At 33.9% G+C, this 8,543-nt stretch overlaps 1 protein-coding gene across 2 annotated transcripts in view; it reads right to left on the bottom strand.

Moving 5' to 3' along the window:
• The window catches only part of LOC106063614 (uncharacterized), a 36,000-nt gene extending 27,972 nt beyond the window's left edge, over positions 1-8,028 (bottom strand). Inside the window, exon 1 of one of the 2 annotated variants that reach the window (XM_056010078.1) lies at positions 7,904-8,028. The gene's annotated coding sequence lies outside the window, so the exon portion shown is untranslated. The remainder of the gene's footprint in view (positions 1-7,903) is intronic. The other variant, XM_056010074.1, reaches the window with a different exon arrangement.
• Positions 8,029-8,543: the final 515 nt, after the last annotated feature.

Below are 8,543 nucleotides of genomic sequence, written 5' to 3'. Positions count from 1 at the left end.
TGCTGGAGTTCTTCACTAACTAACTTTGACCCTTATTTCAGAGTCCTTTAACTTATTCACCTAACCTCGTGCTTGCCCGCACGGAATGTTACAATAGGTGACTGCGTGTCACTTCATGTCACAGAGGTTCTAAAACTGGACTGTGACATACGCCCCACACTCCAAAAAGATTTTTGACCAAAAATCTTTGACAAATATATATCACTGTACAAATATATGTGAGCTTAGTCCATTATTCTATCAAGTGCTGTAAGTTCACTTCAATTGCTCATATCATCTTATATAATCTTAGTAATTATGTATAAAATCATATAAATTACTGAGTCCAAAAAAATCATTTATATACTTAATTCACTGAGAGCAAAATCACTGAAATGTAACATTAATTGTAATGAAAAGTACCTCCATCAAGTGTTAACAAACTTTATGCATACATTTGTACTGAAAAAAAAAATTTGTACATGCAATCACATGCTAATGAATATAAAAAAGAGAAAAATATACAAGTTATTCCACATCCAATGTTTTACTATAATTGTAGATGCACAACATTATCAATGTGTATCATTTGACACACTGAGTAAATTTACTCAAAATGATTACAGAAAAAAAATTTCATATTTATTTACAACTGTGATGTGCTGTGTCAAAATATTATTCTAAGTTTTGCCATCATCAAGAAAAATAAAAAAAAAAAAAAAAAATTTTCAGATACATGTCAATCCAGTTCAAGGTTGACCTTGCATAAGACTACTATAAATAGTCTGAGTGTAGTATTGAAGTACAATAGTAAACAAATTTCCATGTTTATAAACATTCATTGTAGTATTCAGGTGTGTACAAAATTTTAGACAATATTTACATCTGTGAGTTGTTATGAAAAAAAATTTAGGTCAACAGTTCAAGTAGTTCACTGTTGTTTACATCTCATTGTTTACATTGCTGTGCACCATCAGTAATGAAATACAATATATACACACAAAATAAACACATCTGGCATTTGTCATATTACAAGTTGACAATGAAATACAATGAGTAGAAAATAGATGATCTGTTATTGATCATAAGCATAAATGTCATCATGACCCAAAAGAAAATAAAGTGTAACAATAAAGTGTCATAACTTATTTTAAAAATGTGTAGAATGTTAATTTAACTTAGTTGATTACTACTACTTGTTTCTAAGTGTTTTGTACTGCTTATTTACTCTGTCAGAATGTCCTGGCTAATGTGTTTAATGTCATTATTTTCACTTGTTTCATTTTCATGTATTATGTATCTGGATAAAAAGTCAGCTATTACATTTTCATGTCCTGGAATGCTTTCTAAATCAAATTTGTAATCTGAGAGAATGAGTGTCCATCTGTTTATCCTGTCATTTTTTAGATCTTTTCTTTTTAGTGCCAGTAATGGTTTGTGATCACACTTAATGCTAAAAAATCTACCTAACAAGTAATTCTTGAGTTTTACAACTGACCATACAATGGCTAATAATTCTTTCTCAATCACTGAGTATTTTTTTTCTGTTTCAGACAGTGTTCTACTGATGTGTACTATTGGCTTAAAAAATGACTCTCTTTGCTGTAGTAAGCATGCCCCAATACCAGTGTTGGAGGCATCAGTGTATAGTGATAGTGTTGATGTTGGGTCAATACTGGCTAATTCTAGTTTCTCATTAAATTTATCTTTTAAGTTGCTTAATGCTAGTCTACTTTTTTCATCTATACAAATTGTGTTTCCATGCTTCTTTTTGGTAAATTCAACAAGGGGCTCAATTATCTGTGCATAATTTGGAATAAACTTTCTATAAAAGTTGCAAAGTCCTAATAATGATCTCATGTCTTTCTTAGTCCTAGGTTCTTTTATGTTTTTAATCTTTGTTAGGTTTGTTTCAGTGGGTGTAATTTTGTCATTGGTAATGCAATATCCTAAGAATTGGATTTCAGGCTTAGCTAGGTTTAATTTCTTGGGGGCTAATGTCATGTTGTGTGTTCTTAGTCTTGAAAATATTTGCTCTAGTACATGAATGTGTTCCTGTTGTGAGTTGGTGAAAACACAAATGTCATCTACATAAGACAATACATTATTTATGCCTTCTAATAGTTTTGACATGCATTTCTGAAATGTGGCTGTACTATTTATTAAGCCGAATGGCATGACATTCCAGACATAGATACCTTCTAGGCCTGGCATAGTGCATTTGAATGCTGTATATTCCTTAGAGTCAGGGTCCATTTTAATCTGCCAGAAGCCTCTGTTTAAGTCCATTGTTGTGAATAGGGATGATTTGCTTAAAGTTGTAATTATGCTGTCAGTGTCTGGTAGGGGTTCTGGGTCTATGACTGTGCATTTATTTATTTCTCTAAAGTCACAGCAGATTCTTACTCCACTGTCTTTCTTTTTTACAATGACCATGGGTGATGCATATTTACATGTTTCTGATCTCTCTATCTTCCCATCTTTAATTAAGTTGGTCATTTCTGTTCTAACTAAGTCCTCATATGCTTTAGGAATATTATAGGCTTTTGTCTTAGTTGGTAGTGCTTTGTTGAGTTTTATTGTGTGTTCTATCAGATTGGTACATCCTAGCTTTTGTGTAATTACATCACTATATTTAACTGTCAAGTTCTGTAACATATCATTTTCAATGTTTGGACTACTGTTGTGTGTGGTGTTTATGGTGCTTACTATATGTTCTTGTATGTTGTGTTTGGTTTCTACATCAGGTTCAATTATATCTGTGTCAGTTATTTGTCTCTTATCCAATTTTACAAGTTTGTCAATATTGAGTTTGCATTCTCTACCATCTTTATCAATGATGTACACTTTGTTATTAATTCTCTCTATAACTTTAAATGGTCCCTCATTCTTATCTTTACAGTGTTTGTTTTCTATCTTAACAAAAACTTGGTCACCTACATTTAGTGTTCTTAGTTTTCTATTTCTGTTTTTTATTTTCCTATGCCTTTCTAGATTTTTGTCCATGTTTATCTCTGCTAGTTTTATTCCTTGTCTAAGCTGTTGTTTGGTCTGAATTATCCAAGGATGGTACTGTTCTATGTTTTCTAAGTCTAACATGTTGTCAGCCCATAACTCTAACGGTCCTTTAGGTTTTCTGTTAAATACAAGCTCATAGGGGCTGAATTTGGTGGTTTCATGGATGCTAGTGTTGTAGGCAAATATAGCATAGCTAAGAGTCTGGTCCCAGGTACTCATTGAGTCTCTTTCTAGCTTATATATCATCTGTTTTACAGTTCTGTTCCATTTTTCTATGACTCCATTTCCCTGTGGTGAGTAGATAGTGCTATGGACTAGGCGGATGTTAGTCATTTCTGCAAATGCTTGGTTAAGGTGGGACTTAAAGTTTGATGCATTGTCTGACAGTAACTTATTAGGGAATCCAAATTTTAGAAAAAGTGTTTTTAAACAATTACATATGTCAATAGCCTTTATATCTTTTAGAGGAAATGCCTCTGCCCATCTAGTGGACATGTCAATGATACCCAAAATATATTTATTCCCTTTACTGCTGGTAGTTAGGGGTCCCATTATGTCCATGGCAATTTTGTCCCAAAAATAGTGAGATTTATCTGATTTTTCTAATGGGGCTCTAGTCACTGTTTTTTGTTTGGCACATTCTGTGCAACTGTTTACATAGTTCTTAATGTCCTTTCCCATCTTTGGCCAGAAGAATTTGTTGGCTATCTTAGCATATACTTTCTTTTTTCCTAAGTGTCCTGCTGTGGGGTCATCATGTGCCATATTTAATATTTTAGCTCTTAAAGTTTTAGGGATCAGGATTTGAAGTCTAGTACAGTTTTCTTTCCTGTTATATCTAATGGCTAAGTTGTTTATTTCTATATGGTGGTTATTTAAATTTATCTTGTTATAATCTTTGCTTAAGAGGTCTTGTATTGTGGTGTCATTTTTCTGCATAGCTATTAGTTCCTCCCTAGTTATGCCTATTTCATTGAGTAATACAGTGGGGCATTCTATTTCTGGTGTTATTTTTTTATGTGATCTGGTTTGAGCTAATAGTGCCTCATGTTTAAATAGGGAATATTTTTGTCTATCTTCCGCCCATTGCATAACTTCTTCTAGTGTTGGATCTTTTACACCATCTACATTGCCTATTATTAGATCTTGTGCTGGGGTGTCCATGACTATAGCTTCTAGTTCTCCTGTAATCCAGGGTGATTCTATTAGGACTTTAGCGGTCTTGCAAATATCGAATTTTTGTATATTTGCATAGGTCACTTTTACTGTATCTTCTAGATACTGTCCTGGTTCGACTAAAGAGGCTTTAACTATTATTGCCGTGGCTCCACTGTCGCGAATTGATCCTACTTCTTTAGAATTAACATAGGATGGAAAGACTTTTATTTTGGACTTATTTGCTTGCATGTAGGCTACATTTTCCTCTCTATGGGTGTTGGTGTTATTGCCACTGTTGTTTCTATTGTTTCCTCTATTGTAGTTGTTTGGGTGGTTGTTTGTGTGGTAGTTATATTGGTCCCTTCTAGATTGCCTGTTGTTTCTATTATAGTTATTGTGTTGGTAACTGTTTGCAAAATTTCTTCTTTCATTGGGACTTGCACTCTGGTGTAGTCTATGTGGTCTATTATTGTAGTTGTTGTTTTGTTTGTAGCTGTTTGGGCTGTATAAACTAGTGTAGCTTCTGTATCTGTAATTGTTATTGTAGTTTATAGGAGCTTTGCATTGGTTTTTTACATGACCTTTTCTCCCACAATTGAAACAAGTCTTGGTGTTGGACCATTTGAATTTGTCATTGTTGTTGTTGTTGAATGTTGTTGCTGTGGCTACTAGTTGGTGTAGGTCTCTTTTGTCAATCGTGTGTCCAGGGTGACTGTCTTTAAATAGATTTAGATTCGTTATCAGTTCAGTCTCTGTCTTGATCTTTTTTTCCTTAAGGAAAGTAAATACTAAGTCTGTCACGTTGTTGAGGACATTGTCAATGAGTAGCATGTCTAGGATTTGTGTCGGGTCTTTGATGTCACATTTTGCTAGCTCTAACCATTTTATCATGTTAGTTCTCATGTCGAATATTATTCTGTTGAAGTCCCCATCTTTTTTCAATTTAGTGTCCCTAAATAGCTTACGATAGAAATCTGAGTTTTTTCCAAAGTGTTCTAGTAATCTAGTCTTTACTGCTGCATAGTCTTTCTTTTGGTCTATTGTTAGAGTGGAAATGATGTTGAGGGGTTCTCCGGACAAATTTGCTAGTAGGTGTTTGGCCATGTCCTCATTGTTAAGACTATAGGTTGAGGCTATATGCTCAAATTGGACTAAATAGTTTTCAAGTGTTTCATCTTTAGAGTTGTATTTGTGGAATTTGGAGATGAATGGCTTTGTTGTAGACTGTTGGGTATTAATGTTGGAATTTGTTTTGGCAGCTTCTAGTTCTAGTTCTTTTTGTCTAGTTTCTAGTTCTTTTAATGTTTTCTGATGAGCTCTTTCAGCAGCTCTTTCTTCCCTATCTCTAATTTGTTTCTTTTCTTCCCTTTCTTCCCTTTCTTTCCTTTCTATTCTATCTTTTTCTTTTTCAGCCCTATCTATTTCCTCCCTTTCTTTCTTCTCAGCCTTTTCTAATTCTTTTTTGATAAATTCCTTTTTCTCATCCCCTTCTAGTTCCAGGACTTTCACTAGCTCTAAAATTTTGTCATAGGACGACATGTTTAATGCTTTGTGTAGTTAATTAAGTGAGAAAAGAAAAATGTACTGTGTTATACTTGTCAATACAGTGTGTGTCAATTATTTAACATGTGTATATTACACAATAGTATAAAAAATTCAATCAATGGTTACAATGTAATGAAAGAATGTAGTGATAATTGTCCAATGTATAGATCTAGATCAAAATTTACTCAGTTGCTCAATTATAAACTATTCAAATTCAATATTCACAAATATCAATATATGTTATACATGTGTGCTGTTGTGCCAGAGTAAAATAGTAAAAAATGTAAATTAGTAAGAGAAAGAAAAATATGTACAGTATAAGTAAAAAGGACAAACACAGAAACAATATAGAGAACAACACAGTCTGCTTTTAAAGAAATTAATAAAAAGTAGAAATGTGACAGGAGAAATACAGATATATGGATACAGGACTTTTAAACAAACAACAATATAGATACAGATTAAGTACACTGACAGAAATACAAACAAGACTCAACAGCTAAATAAATATTTTCCCACTATATTCTATGACCTCCGTACCAACAAGGAGAGCCTCAAACGCATTGGGCCTTATAGAGGTTAAAGAACAAATAGGATAGACCCTAATAGATCCTATTGTTATGATAGTTCATAAGATAGTCCCTCTCCAGCCACCCTTAAAAGAACACTTAGAAAAATGAAATCAAAATATGGCTCCAAAAATGCCAAGAGTTATCAATTACTAACTCTACTAACAATCAAGTTTAATTACTGCTATATCAAAGCAAAATCCATGTACTTTATAATCATATGCATGTATTTAATTTGTTAATAATGACTTACAGACTTTTTTCTTGTTGACTCGTGTAGTTTAATCCTCAAATAGCTTGGGTGGTTGACTAATAATCCATGTATAGGTAATCCAATTTAAGAATGATAATCCATGTATAGGTAATCCAATTTAAGAATAATAATCCATGTATACTATAAGTAATCCAATTTAAGAATACACGTTACTATGAGCATTAAAGTGGTAGAAGAAAAATAATCCAGTTCAATGCCATAAGATGGCTCAAATGCTCAAATTTATAGTTGATACAAGTTCTGTCTAGTACTTCAAGTAATCCACGATGATGAATAGTGGCGAGCACTAGTGATGAAGCGGTGTATCTGTCATTAGTGTCATCAAGCGATGTCTTGAATGGTATGGCTCTTTCTTTCAGACGACATCTGTAGCTCTAGATCTAGAAGGAATCGAGTCGTCTTCTGTTTCACACCGGACAGGTGTCAGCGGTAGATCTAGGAACAGGGTTGGCGTTGAATGGATCTCAGGATGCAGGTGTTACTTGAATGGATCTAGTGGGCAGGCTGGATTTGGTACTTGTTTAGTCAGACGCCATCTTGAGAAAAAAAGTACCGGTCTAACGTGTAGCCTTGCGCTGTTTACTATAGAGGCGATTGAGATCCTTTTAAGACTCCTTTACTGGTCACCAAAGGCCAAATGTTGTAGGTCCATACTGGCCACCAAATGTCGCTACCTGGTATTGGCTGTAGGCGTAGCGGCGTGGGTACGTCCGTGTGATGTAGGTACCTCTTCTGGTACGGCTATAATACTCCTCTTAGCGATGTACTTTATTAGACGCACTAGATTTGCAAGTGCGCAACATTACTAATATACTAAAGTCTCCAATGACAACATTTAGAATTACTGATGAACACAGTGGTAGCAGACGTGGAATTTATTATATATATAGATAAATCACAGAAAATACTGGCGACTTCAGCCGTCACTAAATATACACCAATAAATACTGGCTGTTCATGCCACGTGGAATAAGTAATCACATCAATGAAATGTTCAAAATATAAGTCCAAAGAAAACTCTCAAGTTAACATTAAATCAAATTCATTAATATTCATTCATATTACAGACAGAGAAAATCGTACATCCACTCTCTGCTGGAGTTCTTCACTAACTAACTTTGACCCTTATTTCAGAGTCCTTTAACTTATTCACCTAACCTCGTGCTTGCCCGCACGGAATGTTACAATAGGTGACTGCGTGTCACTTCATGTCACAGAGGTTCTAAAACTGGACTGTGACACATATGTACTTGCTTTATAGACAAAAAAAGTATTGCAATAAAACAATGTTGTCTAATTACATGTTATTTAACAATATGTAATAAAATACTATAAAACAAAGTAAAAATAATATTATTACCTTACACACTAAAAGGAAATCAATACTAATACTAAATCCGACATCACTTTTTGTTTATGCCTTAATGGGTACTTGCCCGTTGTAGTAAAACTACACACTGGGTCAATTAACACACAAATTACTAAGGTGTCCTCCACAAAAAAAGGTCAAAGGGAGGCATTAGGATAATTTGCAGTTATATAAAAAATAAGAACAAGAAACAAGTATAAGGATAGTAAAAAGGAAAAAAAGAACAAAGAACAATATAGAAATACTTTTAGAGTTTATTTGATAATTTTGCGAGACCAAATGTGAATGTTAGGCAGTAACAAAAAATATAGCATCCAAAGTAAAAATCTAGAATAAAAGCGTTCCATTCATATCTGTATAGACTCTGGAAGACAAAAGAACATGGCTGAAATGTTGTTTTTAAATCTAGATCTAAAGCAGATTGATAATGTAAAAACACCTAATCGCATTTCTATGTACTTATGAACTTAAATAGAAGGGGGGGGGGAGGAAAACAATCATCCCCAAACCATTCCCACCCCCCCAAAAAAAAATTTCTAGCCACGCTCATGGGTCATTAGGATAATGGCGCGCCCTACTGAACTTCTGTAAAGGTATTATATAAGTAACACATGACATTACCTTTTCTAGC

This window comes from Biomphalaria glabrata, chromosome 14 (genome assembly GCF_947242115.1).
Source record: "Biomphalaria glabrata chromosome 14, xgBioGlab47.1, whole genome shotgun sequence".
Lineage (NCBI taxonomy): Eukaryota > Metazoa > Mollusca > Gastropoda > Planorbidae > Biomphalaria > Biomphalaria glabrata.
The sequence above is the reverse complement of the archived record's forward strand: the minus strand, read 5'-3'. Positions and strand labels throughout refer to the sequence as shown.